Source organism: Sabethes cyaneus, chromosome 1 (genome assembly GCF_943734655.1).
Source record: "Sabethes cyaneus chromosome 1, idSabCyanKW18_F2, whole genome shotgun sequence".
Classification (NCBI taxonomy): Eukaryota; Metazoa; Arthropoda; class Insecta; order Diptera; family Culicidae; genus Sabethes; species Sabethes cyaneus.
In genome coordinates this window covers 112,500,077-112,527,468 of record NC_071353.1, presented here as the reverse complement: position 1 = coordinate 112,527,468, position 27,392 = coordinate 112,500,077, and the positions used below count along the sequence as shown (strand labels likewise).

Sequence of the window (27,392 nt, the reverse complement as noted above, 5' to 3'; positions counted from 1 at the left end):
GCTAGGCAGTCGAAACGGTTTATCTCTCCAAACATTTCTATGACTCGCAAAATACTGGAGCTTTCAAAGAAAGATCCAAGCATCTATACTGGTCTAATAACAGGACATTGTCCGAGCCGCTATCATCTGAAGCTTATGGGAAAACTTCAAGATGATATATGTCGCTTCTATGGCATAGAAAAAGAAGACTCGGAACACCTGTTATGCCGATGTCCGGCAATTTTTATTAAAAGATTAAGGTTCTTCGACAGAGGGCTGTTAGAACCCTTTGACATTTGGAGAACAATTCCCAGTACGGTAGTGCACTTTATCCGAAATGTATCACCGGACTGGACAAATGCTATTAGTCAAACAATGACGGTCGCTTCTAATAGTGGTGCATCATCTTGACAACATAGCTATAGTAAAATGGGGGATATATCACAATAGATCAAATAAATGGTCGCAGTGATAAAAATACCCAACACGGAAAAAAATGATGAACGAGTAAAAATGGAGAAATCCCTTTTAATTCCATTATATTATGCGGCCTTCTAGAAACGTGTATGTCGGTTATGACTTGTAACCTTCATTAGTGCGGTAATTACATTATTCTGAATTATTGTGAAAAAATACATTTATCGAAGCGGATAACTCTGCCGGATCTCGGTAAAGGCATGTTCGAACAAACCTGAAGCTACTGAGACTCAGAGCAGACGGTCCAAAGCCCCTAAAAGCAGGCTTCTGCCGTGTTCTGAAATTTTCCTCAATTCTCGGTGTTTTACTGGCAAAGCGCAGAAGGCGAATCGAATTGCTCTCTCGGTACCTTCTCCAACAAGCGACGAGTTGTTTTTCTTTTGCAGTGCTTTTCTGTTTAGCTCTGTTCCCTAGTGAGCGTCAGTTTTGTTTCATATTTCTTTTTCACCGAATGACTGCTGTCAAGGTCACGGAGCATATCGTTTCAGTCCATATAACTGCCTCTTTGGGATACGGAGCAAATAATATTTTGTCTCCAGTGTGCGAAGAAAAGATTAGCTCTGCTTGTAGCTGTGCTCCCTCTGCGCAAAATGCGTGGTTATAAGAGAAAATGGCATTTAGGCACTATTCGGAGGGAGAGCAAACGGTTGAACAGAAAACGAACGCTCTTGGTCGTTTTGAGAAGCAGATTGCTCTGTCTCTGTATGCAGAAGATGAGCAAAAAGAAGCCTGCCTAAAACGAGGATGATATTAATAGCTGTTATCCATGGCTATTACGTAAAGACTTGAATGGATAAACCCCTAAACCAAGGTGTGACGCGACCCGTGCCGAGGGATGAATGGCGGAGGGGGTTCTATAAATACTCAGCCGCAACGGAACCTGTGGAGCACCAGGTCGCCCTCCATAGTAATTTGCCCTTGCTGCATTAAGCCGATCACTGATGCAGTGGACCATTTCTTAGCGAGCAGCCTCTCTCTGCCGGAAAACAACGAAACGAAGAGGGAGGAGATGAGTATAGGGGAGGAACAGGATTTGAATGATGCGCTAGCCGAAGTTCAGTCCTGTTCCGCGTCTATCCTCAACACGCCGACTCGTAGTAAGTCGACAGACGAAGATGTGGCTCCAACTCTCCATTCACGGGTCCAGATTCATTCTGCCTAATACTCTGACTGCGTGCTGAAGTGTGAGCTGAAACAATGGGAGCGTCGAACAGTCATGGCTAATTAGGTGACCGTACAATCGCTCAAACAATTAAAAAAAGCTATAACGCCGAGTATTAAGGTTGCTCAAAAGTTGCTGAGTCTCGATAAGAGAGATCTCAGCACGCTTACCGGTTTTGTGACAGGACATTGTCCGAGTAAATATCATCTTCGGAATCTCGGCTTCATACAAGATGATATTTGTAGCCTGTGTAATACCGAGAGTGAAACCTCAGAACACTTGCTCTGCAATAGTGGAGCACTAATAGGACGCAGACTGCAGTATCTCAAAAAGGGCCTACTAGAGCCTAGGGAGATCTGATTTGCGTCGCCGATCAGGGTAACATGGTTCATACACCAAGTCATCCCTGATTGGCACCTGTCTCGCTTCAGCTACCAACCTATCACTCCCTTATTAAGTAATAGGTAAGTTTGAACCATACAGTAAAAGAAATAAACGGAGCATACCACAATAGTTCAAAATAATGGACGCAGTGGCAACTGTACCCAACAGAAGAGGATGGATCGCAGCGGATTTCAGGGAAAATGACTTTTACAGTTGTCAAAACTACGACAAAATGCCGTTCATTTGGCTAAAGCTCCTAAAAAATGTATTCTGTAAACAAACACCACAGCAATGGATTGCTTATAAAAATATTTGATGATTTAACGGTTGAATTTCACACCTAGCGGTACTTACCTTTTTCCGAAAAAAATCCCCCTTGTGACACTGTGGCCCACAAGGGCAAAAGGTGAAACGTTTTCCCTAGTATGTTTCGCCTACATTTTAGCAACATATTAGGCCGTATGAATAAAACAGTTTGCTTTGCTTTTGCCGTGTAAATCTTACGGGAGAGTTTGCTCTAACTCTTTCATTCATACGGTCTTCGGAGATTTTGCTCGTTTGAATATCTCCCATAATTTGAAAGTATCAACAGTTAGTCATGACTTACTATGATGAAAATCGAAGTCCCATCGATGGAGTAGTTAAACAGAACAGGATTCTTCAGACGATGATAAGAAACCACACAGCACTTCGCTACACTAATCACAAGACGATTTAGTAGGCACCATCTGGTAAACCTGTCGAGCATACTCTGTAAACGGAAACAAACATCTAACTTGCGGATGGCAAGGTAAATCTTCAAATCGTCCGCATAGATTAGCACACAGCTATTTGGTAGGATCAGGGAGACATCATATTGAAGAAGAGACCGAATATGAAAAATCTTATATTACTTCCTTGAGGAACATGGCACTGCGGAGTCGATTCAGGCGATTCTATCTTTACATATAGCTGTTGGTTTGTCAAATAAGATTTCAAACAGTCACAAAGTCTATACGAGGAGCCGAGACCACAAAATTTGGCGATGAAATACGGTCCACTGTGACAAAAGCTGCATTGACGTCTATATATCGCATCAATTTGCACACCACTGTTCACACCACTTTTATGAGAAGTACTAATTGTCTTTTTCCATTCGAAAAAACGGTGGCTGAAGCGCATTAAGAGCTATAAAAAGTGTACGAATTGATTCAAAAGCAAAAACCTTGAGCTTTAGATAATTTAAAGGGACGACTAGTGTGGGCAGGGCTTGAAAAGGGATCGCAAGTTGAATGTGACTGCCGTGAATGCGAACTTTCCGCATTCAAACTCCGCTTTTTGAACGATCATTTGACTGTTTTTCTTATCCAGTCAATCTGGCGCTTACGCTGCTGCCGTCTTACAATTCATGCGGCATCTCAGCATAAGCAAACAGTCAATCTCCCGTTTTGCTTTGCGCTTTGAGAATATAAACTGCAAACTGACTGGAAGCATACGGTGACGTATTTTTTCGTTTCTCTTTTTGTCTCCAAATCGACTGCTCACATTAATAGTTTGTCACCCGGACGTCGGTCCGACGCAAGCAAAATATTCGTTTGTATTGGACGGAGTCCGACCGACTTCTTCCATCCACATGTAGTGGTTGTTTTTTTGTAGTGTTGAATCATACGATTGTGCGGTTGCTTTTCGTTAGCGTGGTGATTGCCAGTCATTTGACTGTTTTGCAGTCATTCGCTGCTCCAAACGGTAAAGGCAACTTGATCGAAACGAAAATGTCAAAAAGCTGTAGAACGCGTTCATTCAGTGTGGGTTTTTGGTCTGTGAAAAACTACTGTAGTAGCAAAAAATGAAGAGTTTTTCGCCACGACATCATGAGGGGTGAAGAAAAACGGATTCATTACAGCAACCCCAAAAAAACTAAAAGTCAAATAATCACGCTTCGAAAATTGTGCTGTCTATATAATTGGACCATATTGGTTGGCTGGTTCGGTGTTATTTATTATGAGCTATTAACGAAAACGTCACTGAAAAACTTAATCTAATCAATCCACTATGGTCCAGAAAACCAAATTAGGTGGAAAAATAGTTTACTCAGTAGTCGTTGATTTTAGACTATTTACGTGTTAGCAACAAAATATTGATTTAGGATGCCGCTTTTTTTGGCATGAACTATTTTAGGGTGACCCTTAAATTAACCAAGATCCAAAAATTATCTTCCAAACGAAACAAGATAGAGCGATATTCACTTCAGCAATTTTATAGCTTGAAGTATTTTGAGTAATATTGCAGAAGACGAAATCCCTCCATCTCGAACCGTTTCCATATTAGAGCGATTTTCCTGTGTCAAGTCAGGGTTAGGATCAAGTTGACCCTGCTATTTTACGATTTTTCTCCACAACTTTTTTATTTTGCATTTCTCGCAAAACACTTCTTCAGATGACTTTTGAAGCTCAATAAGACGCAACTTTTGGTGAAAAAAGAAATTGACTATATACTTTACTTCTACATTTATATTAAATTTTGTGATAAAAATAGGCCGTTTTCAAATGTTAGTATCTCAGAAAGATGCAAGCAGAATTAAAATCGGTTGATTGCGTTTGAAAGATCGTGATTTTTTCTGTATAATATCAAAAAATTGGAGAGTGGATTTTTGTCTATCTCAAATTAATCAACTTTGAATATGTGGGGTTTTAACAGATTTAAGTATATACCATAACTCCGGAAGGCCTTGACTTTTCTTGATTAAACTTGGCGTACATGTTTCTTGACATAAGTAAATCAGCACAGGGGGTTGACAAAAGCAGGGGAGAGGGCGGTACAAATAAGTAAAAGTGGCTGTAATTATCTTGTATTTAGACCGTTATAAGTTGTCTGAGTGGTCCAAATACAAAAGAGAATGTATAAACTTAACCTCATGTTTGTTGACTTGAACTTTATAATGAAGTTAGACATTAGAAATGGTAGACTTTCCAATAAACAGAGGGAATGGTAGACAAAGTAATGAAATCATATGTGTTTCATAGTATCATGCAGTGGAACTACCGAATGAGAAATTTAAATAGTTTTCTACCCTCGACGGGGATTTCCCCCTTTCATCAGAGGCCACCATCCTTTTGTCTTTCAGCCACTTATACATCTATTTTCGATAAGGTTGAAAGTCTCAGGCGAGCGAGTGTGAAAGCATCCAAAGCTTAGTCCACTGACGCAAGCCTACGACAAACAACTGCTGGTACTGTGTGCATACATTCTGCTACCTGCACACTCGCGAGTGTACAGCCTCATAACAATTTTCTGCACATCCCGCCCGCGAATCCAAAGCTCACGAGCTATCCATAGGTCGTGAGCACAAGCGGCACACTAGGTTATCGAAACTTGACCTTCTGTTTTTTTTATACGACAGACTTCGCAGCCAGCGGTTAGAGTGTAGGACAATTGCAGGGCCAGTTGCTACGATCTTATTGACTCTAACAGCCTCTCCCAGCCGAGATTCGAACATATGACGACTGGCTTATTAGGCCAGCATCATACCTCGAGGCCAACTGGGAGGTGATAACTAAATACACTATGGCAAAAACTTGCCGCAGTGCATGAGAATATCAGAAAAGAAATCCGAAAGAAATGCTCATGCATGTGTGTTCGTTAGAAGAAAATCGTGAGAGAAAATTGGACCACACGAATGCGGGCTTCACAACACTACGCGTCAGTTTGCAAATTCTCATAATACAAAAAACAAAGCTTTTTCCCTAATTTAGACATATCCCTCCCCCTGATTAGCTCTCCTCGGTCAGCGACCCTTTTGTCTACAGCAACTTGTACGTCTCTCCGAAGATAATGAAAGAGAAACAAAGCCTTCCTTATATTGTTCTACTCCCGTAGTTGTGATCCTTCCATCTTTTCACACGCTCTTCATCTTATCTCCCAGCCACTTGTAGAACTTCTAACGGTCCAAATGCAAGATATTAGTATTATTATTCTATATTTGAGAGGTTTTCAGCCTTTGGATGGTTCGCCCCTTAATGAAAGATGATCGCAGCCACTTTTACATATTTGGACTACCCCCCCCCCCCCCCCCCCCACTTTTTAGCGACCTCCTTTTTGTCAACCCCCTGTGCTGATTCACTTGTATCAAGAAATATGTACGCCAAGTTTGCTGAAGAACAGTCAAGGCGTTCCGGAGTTATGGCGCAACTCGTTTACTTTTATATACTTAAATCTGTTTAAACGCCACATATTTAAAGTTGATTTATTTGAGATAGACAAAAATCCACTCCAATTTTTTGATATTATACACAAAAAATCACGATCTTTTAAACGCAATCAACCGATTTTAATTCTGTTTGCATCATTCTAAGATACTAACTATTTTTATCACAAAATTTAATGTAAGTGGAGAAGTAATGTAGATAGCCAATTTCTTTTTTCACCAAAAAGCGTTTTCACCAAAGTTGCGTCTTATTGAACCTCAAAAGTCATCTGAAGAAGTGTTTTGCGAGAAATGCAAAATAAAAAAGTTATGAAGAAAAATCGCAAAATAGCAGGGTCACCCTAACTTGACACAGGAAAATCGCTCTAATATGGAAACGGTTCGAGATGGAGGGATTTCGTCTTCTGCAATATTACTCAAAATACTTCAAGCTATAAAATTGCTGGAGTGAATATCGCTCTATCTTATTTCGTTTTGAAGATAAAATTCTGGATCTTGGTTAATTTAAGGTCACAATTTTTTGTGGTTTGCAAGTGAGTAAACAATTTTTTCCACCTAAATTGACTTTCTGGACCACAGTGCAATCGATGCGATTGGCCCGAACATTGCACGAAAAACGGTCATAACACGAGTGGAGGTACGAAAAAGTGATTCTACAGCATGACAACGATCGGCCTCACGTTGTTAAACACGGTAAAATCTACTTGGAAACATTAAAAAAGGAACGAACTTCAAATCAATAAAGTGCTACTTCAATTATCCAACTCTTACCTAATTTTCCGCTTTTTCCCCTTCACGTCTTATCCAGCCCTGGGTATACTATAAAACACTTATGTTTCATTACCTTCTTCTAACATTTTTCGTTCGTATTGTAAAAATTGTAAACTGTCATACAAATGTTTTATCTTGAACAATAATAACCACATAACACCACATGAATCAATTTCATACCAGTGAAAAGTTTCGAGTTTCGTTCGTTAAGTTAAACCATTATTCATTCCCGTGCAAATCACCTCCACCTTCACATCACCAATGTACTAATTTATGTACCTTCGTTCATTGCACTGATAAATCAGACGGATGCTGCTGACTTTGGTGTAGTGCGGCGTGGTGGATGCCTGCGTGACGACGCACGGCGCGGCGCGATGGGCGGTGGCACTGTACTGTATCAAATTCTTAGCGAGTATCAGATAACAGACTGATTGTCGGGTATAATGATGTTTCTTTCCCTTGCCTCAGGAGCGCACCAGACGGATGTAATAAAATTGCTTCTACTCCAACCCCGTACATGCAACAAACAGTGATGTGCTTTGATACCGCGCACGGATGTTGTTTCTAATTAAGTTAGAACTTGCGGGAGTTCAATTGCGCCGGGCGTTGACACTATTGCGCGGATCGGGTTACGAAAACAAACCAATCACATTCATTCCCTTGTCGAGGGGATTGATTTTCTAGAAATGAAATTAAAAGTTTGCCCTTAAATTTACTACAAGTAATTCTATAACTAAAACGAAAACAAGATTAGCTTGACCAGCGACAGACGATTTTCAGACATGAAATATATGTATGAATAGTCCGATGGTCATAAATCATTCCGTCACCGTTGACTGCATGAGTAGCAAAATTTCAAACCAGCCATTTGTGCAGCGATTCCTAATGTTGGTCAATGCAGCGGTAGCAGTCAAAGTGCAAAATGCATTTTCTCAAATAACCACCACCTATATATAGGTGGTCCGCCGCCCATAGAGGGAGCCAGTAAGTATGGGGACAGATAGCATCGTGTCGTGACTTGAAGTGTGATACTTTTTGTGCGGGAAAAGCAAACAAGTGCCCCGCCGGGTGTCATTCAGGCATCTCGCGAGATCCCTATGCAGATATGCATGCATTTGCAATAGACCATTAAAAGTTGTCATATGAATATTCCATACAAATTGGCACGCCGCCGAACCAAGCAAGGGGACTTGCTGCCCTTCGTCCATTTTAACTGACGCGACGGCACTTGTTTGCTTTCTCATATCGTTGTGAAGTTCTTGTCAGTCAGTTCACAAGTGGACACTTGTTACTACTATTGGAATCGGTGGAATGTGCTTAATTACTCGTTAGTCGTTGCTTATTGTTTGAAACCGGTTCTCCTGTATGTTTAAACATTAATGTATGCTTGAAGCTGAAGACACTATTAACTCTCATTATAATTTTTCGCTATTGCGAGCCTTCACGACCCATTGAGATGCGTTAGCATTAGGGAAAATATTTTCAACAAAGATGAGTCGATGACCCTTTTCCTTGTGAGAGACAATCCATAGAAGCATTTATCAGCTGTAGACAATCAGGATTAGTTTCAGCAGTTTGAATGCTGGAATTGCAGTGCAAGCTATAGCTCACAGGCTCTCAGCAGACTACTGTTGATAACAGTACTGAAATAGTAGAACGGAAATAGCGCCCATTTATGTATAGTGCAGAAAACGTTTTGCAATAGCTGAGTTTGTAGCATGTAGCAGACACAACGAAGGGTATGAAATGGGGAAGGCAAATGAGGAGCGTCCAATATAGCTCTAGCCATCCCAAGCCCCTACCTAGCGCCTCCACGTGGCCATACCTGGTAATGCTCTATTGAGTAACCAAGCTAGGAGGTGCGATGCTGGTTGGTTCCCGGCTGCCTGATCTCAAAACCGCGGTTTTGGGCAGACGGCGGAGCCACACGGCCTAGCTAATAGGTAAGCCTAATAAGTTATTTTAATTATTTTTTTCGTTTTAGCTTATGAAGCATCTCCTGCTATATAGTAAAAACTTTGGCCAAAACGAGTTTTAATACTGCACATGGATACCAGATACCAGATACTGGTGAGATTGTTCTAATTTTACCCATATATGCCACATTTCATCTTAATATCATATTATCAATAGTATTATTATTGATATCATAAATGTGGAAAACTGGATGATGGAGTGGATTGCCAACCTGAATCCTTAAGGTCTGGAGCAAATATGGCACTTCTCAATTTAAAACAAACAAATCATCACGTAAGTTAAAGTTGGTACAGCGAAATTGATTATTACATGGAAGGATCCTAATGCTGGAAGGTGACTCTTATAACCCCGGAATGCCTTTTGGCCCTTTTGTAACAGCATTAGTGTGAAATTCATTTGATAATCAAATTTGGATCTAGTGTAATTCTATCCACATACATTGGCAAGTCCTTGAAATGAAGGTGACTTTCCCCTACTACTACTACTACTACTACAACTACTACTGTAGCAGATACAATGGAAGTTTTATGTGGATATTATTTTCAGAAATCGATCCGCTTTTCGAATCATACATCTTTGCACAATAAATAAATTGAATTTAACCGTTAAATTATCAGCACAAGTTTGTATTACTCTTAGAAAAATAACCCTTGTGCAAAAAAGGTTATTCTGAAGTCGCCAGAAAACTCCCGCGAAATTATACCGACCCCGTGGTCTCGAACAGTGTAGAATTCCCAAGTGGATTTCGGATCGTCCGTCAACATACGATCCCAGAAGTGAATAGCCCGGTCCCGCGTGTAAGTTGGCGAAGCTAATTGGGTCGTCTGTTAAAACACGTGTGTTCCACGAGTATTAATAACCGCCATCAACGTTTGTGGGACGGTGTCACCGTTAAGCACCGGCCAGTCTGGCAGTCGGCGAGTGTGAATAGCTGAAATTTACCGGCCCCTAGGCCACCGGTACCTGTAGCAGAGAATCTACAAACGATTTCCGGCTTACAAGGCAAACGGAATCCGTACCCGAAATTCGACCTCCGTGCACCGGCTAACCAGGCAGCCGGAATCTGAGGTGCAGAGCGCAGTGAGCAGAGAGTGAGTTAGCAGTCCGTGATTTTTAGTAATAAATTTAGTTTGGTTCCGTAAAATCTTTCCTTGCCTCATTTCTGGTGTGTACAAAAAAAATCCGAAATCAAATTGAGACCAATTCGAAGTTATTTTGCGAAGGTAAGTCTTCTCTAGATCCTAAGGGTCTCAGGCCGAGCGAAATAAACGGAGTAAGTTCGCTTACTGTTACAATTGCCTTATCTTCAATAAATCATTCGAGCAAGAAAAATTTCCGGATATCTTGAAGGAGTCATTCATGTTTCCTGTGTTCAAAAGTGGCGATCGTCGGAATGTTCGGAACTATCGTGGTATTACTAGGATTTCTGCTGCATCCAAACTGTTTGAAATAGTAGTGAGTAATTGCAGAAACTTTCGCGACCTGGCGCATCTCGGAATTTTACGAAATGGCTCAGTTCCTACTTGTGCGACAGAATTCTACGTGTGCAGCTCGACCCCTGTTTCTCTTCCCAGTTCACCAACTGCTCGGGTGTCCCTCAAGGCAGCAACATGGGACCCCTCCTGTTTGTGTTGTTTTTCAACGATATTGCGACGCTGCTTGAAGTGGGATGTGAACTGATGTATGCAGATGATCTGAAATTATATTCGGTGATTGGTTCTATAGATGACAGTATCCGGCTGCAGAGGCTTTTAGATTTGTTCGTAGATTGGTGCAGGAAAAACTGGCTTCTGATCAGCATCCCGAAATGTCAAGTAATGACTTTCCACCACATTGCCAGTCCAATCGTCTGCAACTATCAAATAAATGAGCATGTACTCACTAGAGTTGATGAAGTTATCGATCTTGGGGTACTGCTTGACGCCAAACTCACCTTCAACTTGCATCGGGTCACTGCAATAGCAAAAACTTCTTGACAATTCAAGGTTTTATCGCTTGCTTGGTATGGTGCCCTTACCAGCTGGCATAGATCTACGCATCGAACGAGTTCAAAAACGTTTTGTGAGGCTTGCGTTGAGAGATTTACCTTGGCGTGATCCAGCAAATCTACCGCCTTACCCCGATAGATGTCGTCTCCTGGCTCTCCAGACGCTCGAGCATCGTAGGAAGGTTCAGCAAGCAGTGTGTGTGGCGAAGATATTAAATGGCGAGCTAGATTCACCGACAATCCTGTCTGTCTTAAACTTTCGTGCGTCGCAACGCTCTCTCCGATCAACCGGATTACTGCAGCCGCGATTCCACCGGACAACCTTTGGATCATACGAACCAATAACTGCCTGCACTTTCTCAGCCGTTGAAAGCCTTTTTGAGTTTAACGAACCGTCGTATAAGTTTGCCCAAAAATTAAATAGTGTAAGATTTTTATGAACATGACTCAGAATATTCAATAAGACATTTTTGTTAGTTGAATTTTAATTAAACAAATAAACAAATTATTTGATTTGAACTTCAGGGTGAAATACTGATTTGGATTTCACGTATCCGCTTGCCCCATTCTACCCTACAGGTGTCGTGAATTTAAGAAAAAATAACGCTTAAAAATGCAATAACTTTGCAAGGAAAGGTCCTAGACATATGCATCCTTCTGCAAAAACATGTGTTTGGAGTACTTTCATGATTGTCGAAAATAACAATACCTTGTAATGTGCAAGTAACTAAAGTTAAGTATGAGAAACTAATCTTAAAGGAACTTGCAAAGATAAGGCTCTATAACTTTACACCCGATTAAGATACAAACTCCACCACTTCAGTAAAGTTGCTTCCTTTTACTTTTCCTACAACTTTGCCGAAGAACCCATGTCTCTACCTCCTAAAACAAAAAAGTTAGTTCTTTGAATTTTATCATAGTAAACCATGACTAACTTTTAGACTATATAGAGCAGTGGTGGCCACGGTAAAAGCATAATGCGGGCTAAATCAGATCTCCTCAATAGATCCGCGGCCCGGAATGACTTCTGACATTAATAAATTCAGCCTATAGTTCCCGTCCACCATCCATCAAACCAGTCCGCGGGCCGCAAGGACCATATTCAAGAGCCGCATGCGGCCCGCGGGAAAAAAGTCCCTCTCTTTGCCTTTTTGCACCACAGCGCTTGTGGAGTTAAGAAACCATTAAGAAAATAATTGTAAAGAGAATTCATCTTCAATTTTTCCTCAAAAAAAAATTCAAGTAAATTAAGTTTTCATATGTCTGCACTAGCAATGATCTTGAAAACCAAGCTCGTCGCTTTGATGCTGTCTACTCCTGTTTAGTCCCTTTTTCATTGTACTGCTCTGTTTACCTTCTTATTTTTGAGTTGCAGTCGCGATCCAATAACCCAAAACATGAAGAGATTTGGAAGAAGAAACATTTGGAATTATTAATAGTGGAAAAAATTTAAAAAAATGATGCGTTGACGTTAGCTCGACAAACGATTAAAATTATTAGATTAATTCCCAGTAGAAATTTATAAATAGGAATAAACGTTTGCGAATCTAGTATGTTCTTGAAAATGAAGCTTGAGGATTCCGATATTTAGAATCCTAAGAAATCCGAATCCGAAATTCAAAATTCCGAAGATTCCATATTTCGCATTCCCTTGCACGAATCGCAGAGAATCCTCTTGGTGTTGTAAAACGATTCCCGTTGACGAACGTAAGTTGGTACTACCTTCAAAAGGGTTTTTATGGGGGTGAAGCAGAAGAGATCAAAACATTTTGGCAGATTTTCACCAGCATTCACATATGGAAATTTCTATGGGTGTGCAAAAGATCGTTTAATGCCGTCAACACGAATTTCTCTGTCGATTCCGCCACCGAGTTGTAGGAATCCTGGGTTAGCTGAAACAGGATATTCAGTGTGTTAGCTATGGTAACTGTGTTGCGTTGAATTATTATGATTAATGCAGTAATGTACATGATATGTTCTACTCTATCACTTACGTTTTCGCACGAGATTTAAGTTTTGATTGAATTCTAATGGAATATACCATTAGAATATCCTAATGAAATAATGTAATTTGAAATGGAGATGCAAATGAAATATATTCAGCTTCACCTACAAATGACAGATCTCTATAGTAGCACGTTCGAACAAACCTAACACTACCGAGTTAAGTTGTTAAATGAGGTTAATTTTTTTACTGCTCGTACAAGTCCGAGTACCTGGCTCTTTCTTGTAAAGACCAGGAAACCTCGGACTAGTTAAAGAAGGTGGTTCCTAGCTTAGGGGAAGAAGCACGACTCGTTGCTCTGAATGCAAAAAATATTCCGCGTCCAGAAATTCTTCATGCTTTCTTCTCACAAAGCGCGACGTTCGATGACCAGAGACTCAGAAGACTCATGAGAATCTACTACTCTATGATAATCTCAAAACGATAATCTCGTTACCGACAAAGGGCTAATTCTGCAGCGATCTAGATCGAGCGGAATACACGCGGATTGGTTGCTAACAATAGATGAAGCCTTCATACGTCAGCTCGCAAATAGGAACTTCATCATAAACATCCGTTTTGGCGAATCTTAGCTGAGGAAGTAAAATCCGATGCAATGTCAAATCACAAGCCGGTACATTGACGTAAAAATTTGTGAGGTCAGTACTAATGAAATCAAAATGGATCAGGGGTCCGCTGGCACCAAGTCTCAAAACTCCAAGTATCCTGATAACATGGGTACCCTAGGGCCAGTGGTACCAAATAGGTATGCTCAAAGGTGTCCCGTCAGGTTCAGGTAAAGCGAAGGCTCAACGAGGTGAGTCTCCTAAGCCCATAGATCTGGACAGTCTACCAGTACCAGGGCCGAGTGTGACCAAAGGAGGCTCCACAAGTGGCCCAGGAAATTTCAGTAAGATCCGTGGAAAAGGTGAGACTACGCGAAGCCAGCTACCCTCAGATCCAAAGCGAATTCGGGTACAGGTAAAAAGAACAGTGCTGCCTCTGTGAAACCTAAACTACCGCGGACTTCGTCTCTCCCAAACGCCAATGAGCGGAAGATCCACAAAAATGCAGAAAACTAGGGTGCTGCAGATAAACCTCCGCCGTGTGAAGAACCTGCTGCTCGAGCCAAAGATGCTGATACCTGATACCACCATGCGAAAGCAGCATCGGACGTACTTTCCAGGAAGTTTATCAAAGACGCTGTGGATCTGGCGATAATACAAAAGCCCTGGGTTTGGGTCTGTCTTAATCAAAGCAAACATTAATCGCTGTCCTATTACAGAATTCATTAAACAAGACATCGTCCGGAGGAAAATCGGATATTATCGTAGCATCGGCCTAATTTCCTGGTGACATTCCTGAGGTTCCCACCCACTCAAGAGGTTGCGGTGTTTGTCAAATACTAAAGAGAAGTCAATAAAGAGTTGTAGAGAAACACTGGCATCAACAATCGAGGTGAGTGACATAAATGCAATGAGGCAGGAAGTCTTGGGCCTGACTCTCTGCTGTCCAGTAATTTCAGAAAAATACGGAACGGGCACGTGACGGATTAAGCTTCGCAATCTGATCACAGACACGTAATTTTCGAATGTGTGGGAGGCCTAGTGTCACAGGTTGTATATCGAGATCCAAGGATAACCAACTGGGTATACGAATACTTGAACTTGAATTCTAATGGAAAAGCTTTACTACCAGAATTAGGTACGTTCAACAATTTGCGTCGGTTTCAAAGGCTTTAAACGAAACGATACTCTCTGCTTTTAATAGTACTTGTCCACTTAAAAGGGTTACTTCGACTAGGAATGTATTCTGGAAAAACAAAAGGCTCGAACGACTTCGCAAAACGGCGCGAAACTATTCAATAGAGCTAAGATTACTTCGGACTGGACTCTGGATAGGAGAGCCCTAACCGAATCTAGCAAGGAACTTCGGGTATCTTAGGTACACAACTGTGAAAGCATTGAAAGTACTCCAATTTTGGCAACACTTAACAAGACTTAGAACAAGTTCTTAGCAAACCATTCGAATGAACTAGGTACTCTCAAGAAACAACTCGGTTCATTCACAAAATTACCTTCAGAAGTACTAGACTTCATGATGGGTACTCACTTTCCGGGACGTTCTCAAAGAAACTCTTCAAGATCTGAGAGGAAATAATATGAGCGGACACGCACACATTGGCATTGGCATTATTTATTTTGTTCCGAAACGTCAAAGCTGCCACTGCACTGGACGGGGTGGTAAAAAGTGACGATCAACGAACCTACTCTACTAAGTGTTGCTTCAATGACCCCCTCCCATACCTAATTTTTCGCTATTTTTCCTTTTACATCTTATTTCGTTCTAGGGAACTACAAAACACCTTCGATTTCATTACTTTCTTCTAGCATTCCCTCCGTCTATTAGAACGACTGCTGTTATGGAAAATTATTTAATCACCTTATCTCTATAAGGGTCAAGGCAACAAAAATGAGTAGAACATTGATGAAATAGTCATCGGTCAACAGCCCCCAAAGGAGGATGGTTTTAATAGCTATTATCCATGGCTAAAAGTAAAAACATGAATGGATAAACCCCTAATCCAAGGTGTCATGCGACCCGTGCCGAGGGATGAAAGGTGGGGGGGTTCTATAAATACTCAGCCTCAAACGGAGCCTGTGGAGTACCAGAGCGCCCTCCACAGTAATCAGCCCTTACCGCATCATGAGGGGCTCTGATGTGGCGGACTTTTCTTTCCCCTCAACTCGTGGGATTCTTATGGAAGACAAAATCAAAAATACAACAAGTGTAGATACGGTGGAAAACCCGTTCGCTAGAGGAGGCATCCAGCGTTCTCCACCAAGGGTGGAGAAGAATGCAACTAGGAGCGCTAGTGTGGGTGGCAAAGGCAGCGGTATGCCTACCACGCCGGACACAGCGATGAACGGCCCAGCGCTTATCAGGGCGATGCAGAAAAATAGAGACGCTGTACCTAAAGTGGTAGCAGCGTCACAGCAGCTCGATGTAATAATCGAGTTTACGTCAGGTCGCGGCAATTTCTCCAAGGACCTGAAGCAGAGCTTGCTCATGCTTCGGAGAACCTTGAATGCAGCGACCAAAACGCACAACGACCTCGTGGCGCGTGCAGGAGAGGCTAAGAAGGTGACCGTGAAGGCGTCGAAGGCAGTACAAACGGACGCTTGCCCGTTGACGGAGTGTCGTAACGCGGCCCAGGAGGCTACGGAAAGCGCTACCAGCAGCGGTAAGGCGTCCGCCAAGCGCCCGAGACAGTCCCCGAGGGATAGTACCCCTGGCGGACCGAAAAAACGCCTGATCGGTAAAAGCCCTCAGGCTAGCGGGTTGGCAGAGCTAACTGATGAACCAGCGGGAAGCTCCAAGACAGGTGGCCCGTGGACCGAGGTTAGGGCCAAGAGAAAAGGCGGAGGAGGCTCCAGTAAAAAAACTGCTCCACCTAAACCGGCAAGAAAGCGAGCGAAGAAGGGCGACGCTCTTATCCTCAAACCGACGGGTCGAAATACTCGGAGGTTCTGAAGGCCATGAGAGGAGACGCCCTACTCAAGGATCTGGGCGCGGACGTACGGAGCATTCGCCGCTCACGCACGGGCGATATGATCCTCGAGTTAAAGAAGGACGCCACAAAGAAGAGTTCCGCATACAAGCCCATAGCGGAAGAAGTGCTCGGGGACGCAGTGAAGGTACGTGCTCTCACACCAGAAGTGACTCTCCAGCTTAAGAACCTGGACGAGATCACCGAAGTGCGTGAGGTCGTACAAGCTCTCAAAGAGCAAAGTGGAGTGGTGGTGGCAACCGAGGCGGTTCGCCTACGCAAGAGTCCGGCCGGGACCCAGGTAGCCACCATACGACTTCCGCTGACTGACGGAAACAAAGCCCTGAAAGCTGCTAGGCTAAAAGTGGGGTGGTCGGTATGCCCACTGAGCGTGTCCAAGCAGTCGGAAGCTTGCTTCCGGTGTTTCGAGCACGGACATAAAGCCTGGAACTGCAAGGGGCCAGATAGGAGCCAGTTGTGCAGGAGATGTGGCAGTGCTGGCCATAAAGCAAAGGACTGCGCGGAGCCTCCTAAGTGCCTGATCTGTACCGGTAAACGGGACGCAAAGCACGTAACAGGAGGTCCAAGGTGCCCGGCCGGTGTGCCGGCGACTAAGCCACGTTCATAGTGCAAGTGACACAACTCAACCTGAACCACTGCAGCACGGCTCAGCAGCTGTTACACCAAGCAGTTTCTGAGTCAGCAATGGACATTGCCATAGTCTCGGATCCATATCGCGTCCCTGCCGGAAACGGCAACTGGGTCTCGGATAGGTCTGCGACGGCGGCTATATGGACAACAAACAGGTTCCCGGTTCAGGAGGTTGTGTCAACTGCAGACGAGGGATTTGCGGTTGCCAAAGTGGGTGGAGTGTTCTACTGCAGTTGTTATGCTCCGCCGAGTTGGTCTATCGAGCAGTTTACGCGGATGGTAGACCGAGTATCAGTTGTGCTGACTGGTTTAAGGCCGGTGGTTGTGGCGGGCGACTTTAACGCTTGGGCGGTAGAGTGGGGAAGTCGTCGCACGAACCATAGGGGTCGGATTCTGCTTGAAGCTCTGGCAAAGCTTAACGTAGATCTGGCCAACGTCGGCAACACAAGTACCTTCAGTAGGAACGGTGCGGAGTCTATCATCGACGTGACTTTCGGCAGTCCTGGTCTGATAGGAGACTGGAGGGTAGATAATGGCTACACTCACAGTGACCATCAGGCGGTCCGCTATGGTGTCGGTCAGATAACGAGGCGGCAGGCGGCGAGTAGGGCCAACACTCCAACCACCCGTGGATGGAAGACATCATACTTCGATCCCGAAGTATTTGTGGAAGCGATCCGGAGAGAGTGCTGTGATCGCGGTATACCCGATCCGAACGCTGATCATTTGGTTGAGGTACTGTCGCGAGCATGTGACGCTACCATGCCTAGGAAATGTCGTCCTAGGTATGGCAGGTCACCGGCTTACTGGTGGACAGATGAAATTGCGGAACTCCGCGGAGCGTGCTTTCGTGCGAGGAGAGTTATGCAAAGAGCTCGTTCGGATGAAAGCAGGGCTGAATGTCGAGTAGCACTTGTTGCTGCACGCGCAGCGCTTAAGAGCGGGATAAAAGCTAGTAAACGAGACTGCTTTGAAAGGTTATGTGCTAGTGCCAATGCGAACCCGTGGGGTGATGCCTACAGAGTCGTAATGGCAAAGACCAAGGGTGTGATGGCGCCCGCTGAGCAATCGCCAGAGATGCTGGAGCGGATCATCGAGGGCCTCTTTCCGCGCCACGAGCCAAGGCCCTGGCCCCAGGCCGCTGAGTCGTCCCACGGCTGACGTTCCAGTATCTCAGACCATAGCGTAGGATGGTTGGCCTCCCAGCCGAACATCCAAAGTAACGTGGGCGACGGCGGTTTGGAGGTCGGGGAGGAAGTGACGGTTACGAACGAGGAACTCATTGATATCGCTAAATCCCTAAAGGTGAGCAAGGCACCGGGGCCAGACGGTATCCCGAATATGGCCATTAAAGCGGCTATTTTAGAGGCTCCCGAATTATTCGGGGCAGTAATGAATAGATGCCTGGAAGCTGGCCACTTCCCGGACAGATGGAAGCGACAGAACCTGGTCCTATTGCCGAAGCCGGGAAAACCTCCGGGTGTCCCCTCGTCATATAGGCCGATCTGTCTACTCGATACTGCCGGCAAGGTGCTGGAGAGGGTTATCCCTAACAGACTCGTACAGTACACGGAGGGTACAAACGGTCTGTCAAGGAACCAATTCGGCTTCCGAAAAGGCAAATCTACGGTGGATGCCATCTTGTCTGTCACTAAGACAGCCGAGGTGGCAATCCAGCCCAAGAGGACAGGTATTCGTTATTGCGCAGTTGTCACGCTCGACGTGAGAAATGCGTTTAATAGCGCTAGCTGGGACTCCATAGCCAGCTCGCTTCGGAACGTCCAAGTGCCGGTGTCGCTGTACAGAATTCTGGAAAATTATTTCCAGAATCGTGTGCTATGCTACAACACGGAGGAGGGTCAGAAATGCGTTCCAATCACCTCAGGGGTTCCGCAAGGTTGCATACTGGGCCCGGTGTTGTGGAACGTCATGTATGACGAGGTGTTGAAGCTAAAGTTTCCGGTAGGGGTGGCGATTGTCGGCTTTGCGGACGATATCACCTTGGAAGTCTACGGTGAATCTATCAGAGAGGTTGAGTTGACGGCTGCCCACTCTATAAGCATTGTTGAAGATTGGATGTGATCCAGGAAACTGGACCTAGCGCATCATAAAACGGAGGTTATCGTGGTGAACAACCGCAAGTCGGTGCAGCAAGCAAATATCAGTGTCGGGGACTGCACTATTTCGTCAACGCGGTTCTTAAAACTCCTTGGAGTCATGGTCGACGACAAGCTCAAGTTCGGGAGCCACGTCGACTATGCCTGCAAGAAGGCATCCACAGCTATTTCGGCATTGTCTCGTATGATGTCTAATAGCTCTGCGGTATATGGCAACAAGCGAAGGCTTTTAGCCAACGTGGTCCAGTCCATACTCAGGTATGGCGGGCCGGTGTGGTCATCGGCGTTAGGTACCAAAAGCTATCTAGCCAAGCTGGAAAGCACCTATCGTCTCATGTACTTAAGAGTGGCGAGTGCGTACCGCACAGTTTCACATGACGCAATCTGCGTCTTAGCGGGTATGATGCCTATTGGTATCATCATCAGCGAGGACGTAGAGTGCTTCAACCAACGTGGAACTAGAGGCATACGGAGTACCACAAGATCGGCCTCGATGATCACATGGCAGCGGGCATGGTCTGATTCCACAAAAGGCCGGTGGACACATAGACTTATCCCGGAACTATCCGGATGGGTCAACAGGCGTCATGGCGAAGTCAACTTCCACCTGACCCAGATTCTGTCAGGGCATGGTTGTTTTAGACAGTATCTGCACAAATTTGGGCATGCGGAGTCCCCCGAGTGTCCCGAATGCGCGGACGTTGAGGAAACTGCAGAACATGCTTTCTTCATATGCCCTCGTTTCGCGGGCGTGAGAAGCAACATGATGGCAGTTAGCGGACAGGACACTGCTCCGGATAACTTAGTCCAAAGGATGTGTTCTAGCTCGGACGTCTGGGGTGCGGTCAATGCGGCTGCTACCCAGATCGTACTTGAGCTACAAAACCGCTGGAAAGCCGATGAACGGCGAATAAACAGCCTAATTACCATAGTCCAGTAGTTATCTAAGAGCGTGCGTTAAGCACAATAGCCCCTCCCTGAAGTAATACCGATAAGGTGGTTCCAGGGGGGATTGAGGCTGGAGACTCGAGTAGGGTTTTAGTGGGTCTGGATCCTCACGCCCCAGTAGGGGGGTCGGGATACCTAACCCCACTCCCTGAGTTGTCTTCGCAGGTGTCTGATAGCAGATTTCCCTACTCGTTAAAAAAAAAAAAAATACCTAATTTTTCGCTATTTTTCCTTTTACATCTTATTTCGTTCTAGGGAACTACAAAACACCTTCGATTTCATTACTTTCTTCTAGCATTCCCTCCGTCTATTAGAACGACTGCTGTTATGGAAAATTATTTAATCACCTTATCTCTATAAGGGTCAAGGCAACAAAAATGAGTAGAACATTGATGAAATAGACATCGGTCAACAATTTTTCACGAAAAATATGATGAAACTTAACCCTTAAATGCGCAATGTTACTTTAAAACAACATAGTGAAAAACATCCCCAGAGTATAAATTATGTTTACCGCCCTTAGATAAGTAAGTTTTCTTTATAAATGAATTTTTTTAGCGTGCGCATTTAAGGGTTAAAACATTTTTCTCTAACTACATAACATAGTAATGTAGGTCCACAAATTTCACTTTTCAGGAATCTTGAATACTTTATAACCAAGCTATTCCCGTTGACTCACTGTTCCGGCTGTTCCACTAGCACGAGTGTTGAACAAAAACGAAACATTTTTAACTTTCACTCTATCGTTATTATATGGAATTGTTAAACGATAAAAAGTTTCCAAGGAAACATTGTTTTAAAATACACATATTTATGGCCACTTACCTCGATTAGTGTATGGTTAAATCTTGGTATCTTGTAACTTATTTACTACGTTTACCATGGAAAGCTTACATAACAAAAGCGTGAGAGTTTCCCATGGGTGCTCCTTCGGTTTGTTTATAAAAGTTACCCCGTATTGAAAACCAGTTTTCTTCCATGAAAAGGAGTTTTACCCTGGTGCGATTTTCTTTAGGAACTCACCTGTATAACAATGTTCCGCCAACAAACTCGGTCCAACACTATCTGTTTCCAGTTTTTCGAATGTCTTACACTTTCTATGTCTTACTACAAGGATAGGTCTTGGTCTAACCATCGAGTACACTGCGCACCTCTGCATCTGGTACCAACCGGATTCAAGACGAATATTATTTTTACGGGATTGTTTTCTGGCATTCTCACAACATGTTCCCACCCATTGTACTCTTCCAGGCTTAGCAACTTGCCGGATACTGGGTTCGCTGAAGAGCTGTTCCAGCTCGTGGTGCATTCTTCTCCTTCTTACACCGTTCTCACATACACCGCTAAAGACGGACCTAAGCATATGACGTTTAAAAACGGACAGAGCTTTCATGTTTCCATCGAGCATTGTTCACGTTTCGTTCCCGTAGAGGACCACCGGTCTTATTGGCGTTTTGTACATAGTACATTTGGTACGGGGGTGAAGCTTACCAGACCTTAGGGTCTTGTGGAGTCCGTAATAAGCATGACTTTCAGCAATAATACGTCTGCGTGTTTCTCTGCTGTAGTTGTTATGAAAAATAATCAACGATCCGAGGTATACAAATTCGTCCACCACCTCGAACTCGTTATCGCCGACTACCACACCTATGCACCTATGCCTACGCGAGCTCGATCGCGCTGAATTCCTCCTGCTAATAGGTACTTGGTGTTAGACAAATCCACTACTGCCCAACCTTCACTGCTTCAAATTTCGGTTTGGTATATAGCTCAACCACTTGGAACGTCCTTCCGACAATGTTCATGTCATCAGCGAAACAGATAAATTGGCTAGATTTATTGAAGATCATGCCGCACATGTTAAAACCCGTACGTTTCATAACACCTTCGCCTTGTCGAAGTCCCTTGCGTGTTAAACGAGCTTAATAACGCGCCCGAAATCCTCACACAGCACTGCACCCCATTCATCGTAGCCTTAATCAGTCTTGTCAGCTTCCCGGGAAAGCCGTTTACGTCCATAATTTTCCATAGCTCTTCACGGTCGATAGTATCGTAGGCGGCCTTGAAATCTATGAATGCGTAGAGACTTAGTATTCACGGCACTTTTGGAGGATCTGTCGCACTACAAAACCGGCTTGATAACTTCCCACGAATCTACTTGCTAGTGGCGATAGACTTATAGCACTTTATAGGAGGCGTCGAGAATGGTGATCACTCGATAGTTCTCACATTCCAACTTGTCGCCCTCCTTGTATATTGGGGATATTAGTTACTCCTTCCAATCCTCCGGTAGCTGTTCTATTTCCCAGATCCTAACTATCAACCGGTATATATCGGGGCCTATCTCGATAGGCTTTGCTGCGAGGACATCTTCGTCAGCTGCCTTGTTCTTGTGCTGCTGGATGGCTGATTATTTCACCTCGAAACCGACACCTCGGGGGTTGGCATTACACCATCATCCGCCACACTGGTGCAGTCATTACACCTGCTGTCTTGGTATTCCACCTCCGCGTCATTCAGGTACTCATCATGTGCTGCTTCCACCTTTCGATCACCTCACGTTCATCCAACAAAATCCCTTCGTCTTTATCACGAAATGTTTCGGTTCACGGCACAAAACCTTTGAGGGATACGTTTAGTTTCTTGTAGAATTTACGCGTTTTATGAGAACGATACAGCTGTTTCATGTCCTCGCACTCCATTTCTTCCAGGCGGCGCTTCTTATCCCGGAAAACTGGGTTTTGGTGTCTTCGATTCTGTCTATATCGTTCCACATTTAGACAAATTCCCTGCTACAGTATCAACGCCCGCGCTGTATTCTTCTCGTCTAACAGCCAAAGTAGTCGTTACGTCTACCTCTTTCAGCGATGGCATCTTTCGCTGAGCTGTAGATGGCAGCTTTAACGCTATTCCAGCAGTCCAAAACGTGGAGTTAGAGTGAGCATATAACTTTTACCGTTCATTTTCAACTGTCTTCGCTTTATTGAAAGCAGAACACAACCAGAATATTTGGAAACCGAACGAAGAAACGACTGCACTATGGTCCAGAAAGCGATTTTAGACGTACAAACATTGATTGCGGCTAACCGGGAAACAATAATTCAAGTATTAATTTTTTGAGTAAGATTGTTTTCGATTTTTTAGTTTCAAAACAATAAACATTAATCAATTTCACATAACTTTTCTGAATATATCAAACTTCTAACTCTTACGTATTTTCAGCACTTTTCCTCTTTTAACTCAGTTATCTCAACAGGCAGCTCGATATAATCTATACCTATAAAAAAGGATTTCTGTCTGTCTGTCCCTATGTTCCTTTTTAAATCGAAAACTACTGAACGGATCGGCGTGAAAATGAAAATTTGCATGTAGGGGTTTTTGGGGCTACGGAAGGTTCTCTCGATGGCAAAAGACCCCTCCCCCCACTAAGAGGGGGGCTCCCATACAAACCTATGCCTATAAAAATGGATTTCTGTCTGCTCTATGTTGCTTATAGAATCGAAAACTATTGGACCGATCGGAGTGAAAATTTGCATATAGGGATTTTTGGTGCCAGGGAAGGTTCTTATGATGGTTACAGATCCCTCCCCCCACTAAGAGGGGGGGGGCTCCCATACAAATCTATACCTATAAAAATGGAATTCTGTCTGTCTGCCCGAATGTTCCTTATAGAATCGAAAACTACTGAACCGATCGGCGTGAAAATTTGCATATAAGGGTTTTTGGGGCCAGGGAAGGTTCTTATGATGGTTAGAGACTCCTCCCCACTATAGGAGGGAGGGCTCCTATACAAATGAAATACAAATTTCCTCATAACTCGAAAACTAATTAATCAAATGGAACCATATTTGGCATGTGGGTGTTTTTGGAGGCATGAATTTTTTCTGTGATGAATTGAGATCCCTTATCTTTTTAGAAGGGGGGGCTCCCATACAAATGCAATACAAATTTCCTTATAACTCGAGTACTAATCAAGCAAATGGAACCAAATTTAGCATGTGGGTGTTTTTGTAGGCAATTTTTTTTCTATGGTGAATTGAGACCCCTCCCCTCTTTAGGAGGGGAATAATGAGCCCTCTCCTTTTTAAGAGGGGAGGCTTCCATACAAATGAAACACAAATTTCTGCATAACTCGAGAACTAATCAAGCAAATGGAACAAAATTTTACATGTGGGTGTTTTTGGAGACAAGAATTTTTTCTATGGTGAATTGAGACCCCTCCCCACTTTAGGAGGGGAGGCTCCTATACAAATGAAATTCAAAATTCCTCATAACTCGAGAACTAATTAATCAAATGGAACCGTATTTGGCATGTGGAAGTTTTTGGAAGCATGAATTTTTTCTATGATGAATTAGGACTGCTTACCTTTTTAGGAGGCGGGGCTCCTATACAAATGAAATTCAAATTTCCTCATAACTCGAGAACTAATTAAACAAATGGAACCATATTTGGCATGTGGGTGTTTTTGGAGGCATGAATTTTTTCTATGATGAATTAGGACCCCTCTCCCTGTTAAGAGGGGGGCTTCCATACAAATGAAATACAAATTTCCTCATAACTCGAGAACTAAGCAAGCAAATGGAACCAAACTTGGCATGTGGGGGGTTTTGGAGGCAGGAATTGTTTTAATGATAGTTTGAGACCCCTCACCCCTGTGGTAGGAGGATCAGGACTCTCAAACAAATAAAACAGAAATTGTTGCGTAACTCAAAAACTAATCGATCTCGAGAATTTTACTCTTTCATAAAACATTAATCAATAACAAGACCACCAAAAACTATCAATAGTAACATTAGATAATTCAGTGCGAGACGGCCACATGCCGCGAGTGTTGCCGGCGACCTGCCGTTGGAAGCGCCGGCCGCTGCGGGGGGCAGCCCCCCGTAGAGATCACCTCTATCTACGTTTATTTATTTTCCTAGATCTACTGACCTCTATTACTTTCTTTCAGTTGGGTCATCCCTACGAAATGTGCATTTCTACAAAAAGATTTTCCGTGAAATGTTACATCCCGCGTAAGGTTTTTCGCGATATGGTATTCTGCGAAACTCTATATTCCGCGTTATGGTCAACCGAGAATTGGTGTTCCGCAAAATGGTATTCGGTGAAATGGTTTGTAATGATGGCGAACATTTAAATGCTATCCGCTTTATTGTATCTGGCTAAGTAATGGGGGGAATTGTTTTCTACTTTACTGTGAGAAAAATTTATATATTAAAACACCCATGATCTCCCCAGAAACTTGCAAAACTCTAGATTGTGACATCCGAGATTCACGATTTATGTACAACACATTTTAATTTGTGACAATACGAAGTTTGTCGCGTCAGCTAGTTTTTAGCAAAAAATGGTGGGGGTGTTTTTTTGAAAAAAGATAAAATTCTTTGAATTTTATGACTGATTGTAGGTAAAATTGTCTTTTTCTCTAAAGATTCACATACAAGTATGCGACCACGCAATATTGTATGTAATAAATATACTGGCCATTACCATGGTCCCGTCTACTTCACAATTTTTACTTTGGTTAAAATATATTGCGAAACAAAGGAGTACTTTTTAGCAGATGCAAATGGAATCAAAACACTCTACAGTTTTGGATTTAGATGACGCTCGAAAGTTATTTATAGTTATAATTAAATTCGAAAAAATCGTGAAAATAATACCTAAATTTGAAACACTTGTGTAACACATTCAAAAATGTTCTCAGAAAGCCAAATAAAGTGTTCCTTACTATGTTGCTCCTTTTGGTCCCTTCCAGCTTAATGTTTAGTTACCTGCAAAAATGAGAAACAAAAAAAAATTACTATCATCCGCTCAAACATGATATAACAATAACGAATTCGTCATTGATATGCCATAAAAGTGCTACTGGCAAGCTGGTTTCAACTAAAACAATCATCACGGCGGACGTACAATGTTTAAAAATTGAATCAGCAGCAAAAGCAGTAATGTTGCCTTCCTCCTGCACAGCCATCATCGTCGTTCTATCACATCCCGCCAGAGAATTCGCTCTGCACAATTGCACTGTATCAATATCGTTTTCCAGCTGCGACCAAGGCAGCCATAAATTAAATAAAATCAATTTAAAACAAACGATGGCGTTGAGCACCACTTCAATCTGTTGCCAGCCACTGCCGGTCGCCGTCAAATGGGAGATTGAGTTATTGATTGAGTTGTCAAGTGGCTACGATATTGATCTCCATTATACGAACCCGTCGTCTCTCACCCTTGCCGGCGGCTTCACCGTCCGACAGATTAAAGAGGCCCCTTGATTGACCCCTTTGGGAACTATTGCCTCGGTCTGCTCCGGTAACCTTGGGGAAGAGAATACAGGCCTACCGTCGAAGACGGAATAAAGACATCCAGTTCAGTGATTGAACACACAATATCAATTAATGTATGCTTTCATGGATTAAGCACATAATTCAAAATTGAACGACCGGACCGGAAGCCGCGGCCGAACCATCATCAGTAGTAGCAGGTAATTCCGATAAATGCAGTCGCTTCTTTTTTGTCGGCCCGTCTGAGATTGTTTACAAACGTGGCGCACATTCGTGCGAAGCAGTCGTAAATAACCGTCGGCGAAGAAAAGCACCGTGCCGCCACCGTCACTCGCTTTAGCCCATCTCCGTTTAGCCTGTACTTTGGTACTCCGTATTATTTTTTTTTTTCACTGGAACTGGAATGCAGCAAACGACAGATGAGTATTAGTATGGAAATAGCACCTAACCTCAATCCGGCTCTGACTACCAATCACTACGTAACGAACCGATTGTAATGTAATAGTAAACTAAACAATGGCGGTATCTCACGGATAGAATGCAATCAATGGTTTTCCAAAACAAGCACAGTTCGACGAAGACCAAAGGCGAAACAATCCACGGATATTGTAAATAAAATTGCAGAAGCCGGCGTCGTTATGGATTAAGATTTAGGTCGTCAAACGTCAAACCAAACGGAAGACAGGCCAGAAATGGTGGAAAACTATCAACAAACAACAAAGCCACGGCGGCGACACACTGCCATGCCAGTACCGGTGCGGTGCTGCAGTTGCAGTAGTAGAAGAATAAATATTTTGACCTCATTTTCACTGTGATAAACAACAACAACAACAACGCGACGCCGAGGAAAACTAGGAACGGGAGCCGAACCACGATGGTTCTAAGCTGCCGCACCGAAAGGAAGTTATGTGACTTGGAACAATGGTTTGAAGAACACCGC

General features: G+C 43.4%; 1 protein-coding gene across 4 annotated transcripts in view; it reads right to left on the bottom strand.

Moving 5' to 3' along the window:
* The window catches only part of LOC128732880 (Ca(2+)/calmodulin-responsive adenylate cyclase), a 170,222-nt gene that overhangs the window by 72,916 nt on the left and 69,914 nt on the right, over positions 1–27,392 (bottom strand). For 2 of the 4 annotated variants that reach the window (XM_053826306.1, XM_053826309.1), the window contains exon 3: positions 25,903–25,945. The exons of the other annotated variants lie outside the window; for them this stretch is intronic. The gene's annotated coding sequence lies outside the window, so the exon portion shown is untranslated. The remainder of the gene's footprint in view (positions 1–25,902; positions 25,946–27,392) is intronic. 4 annotated transcript variants of the gene reach the window in all.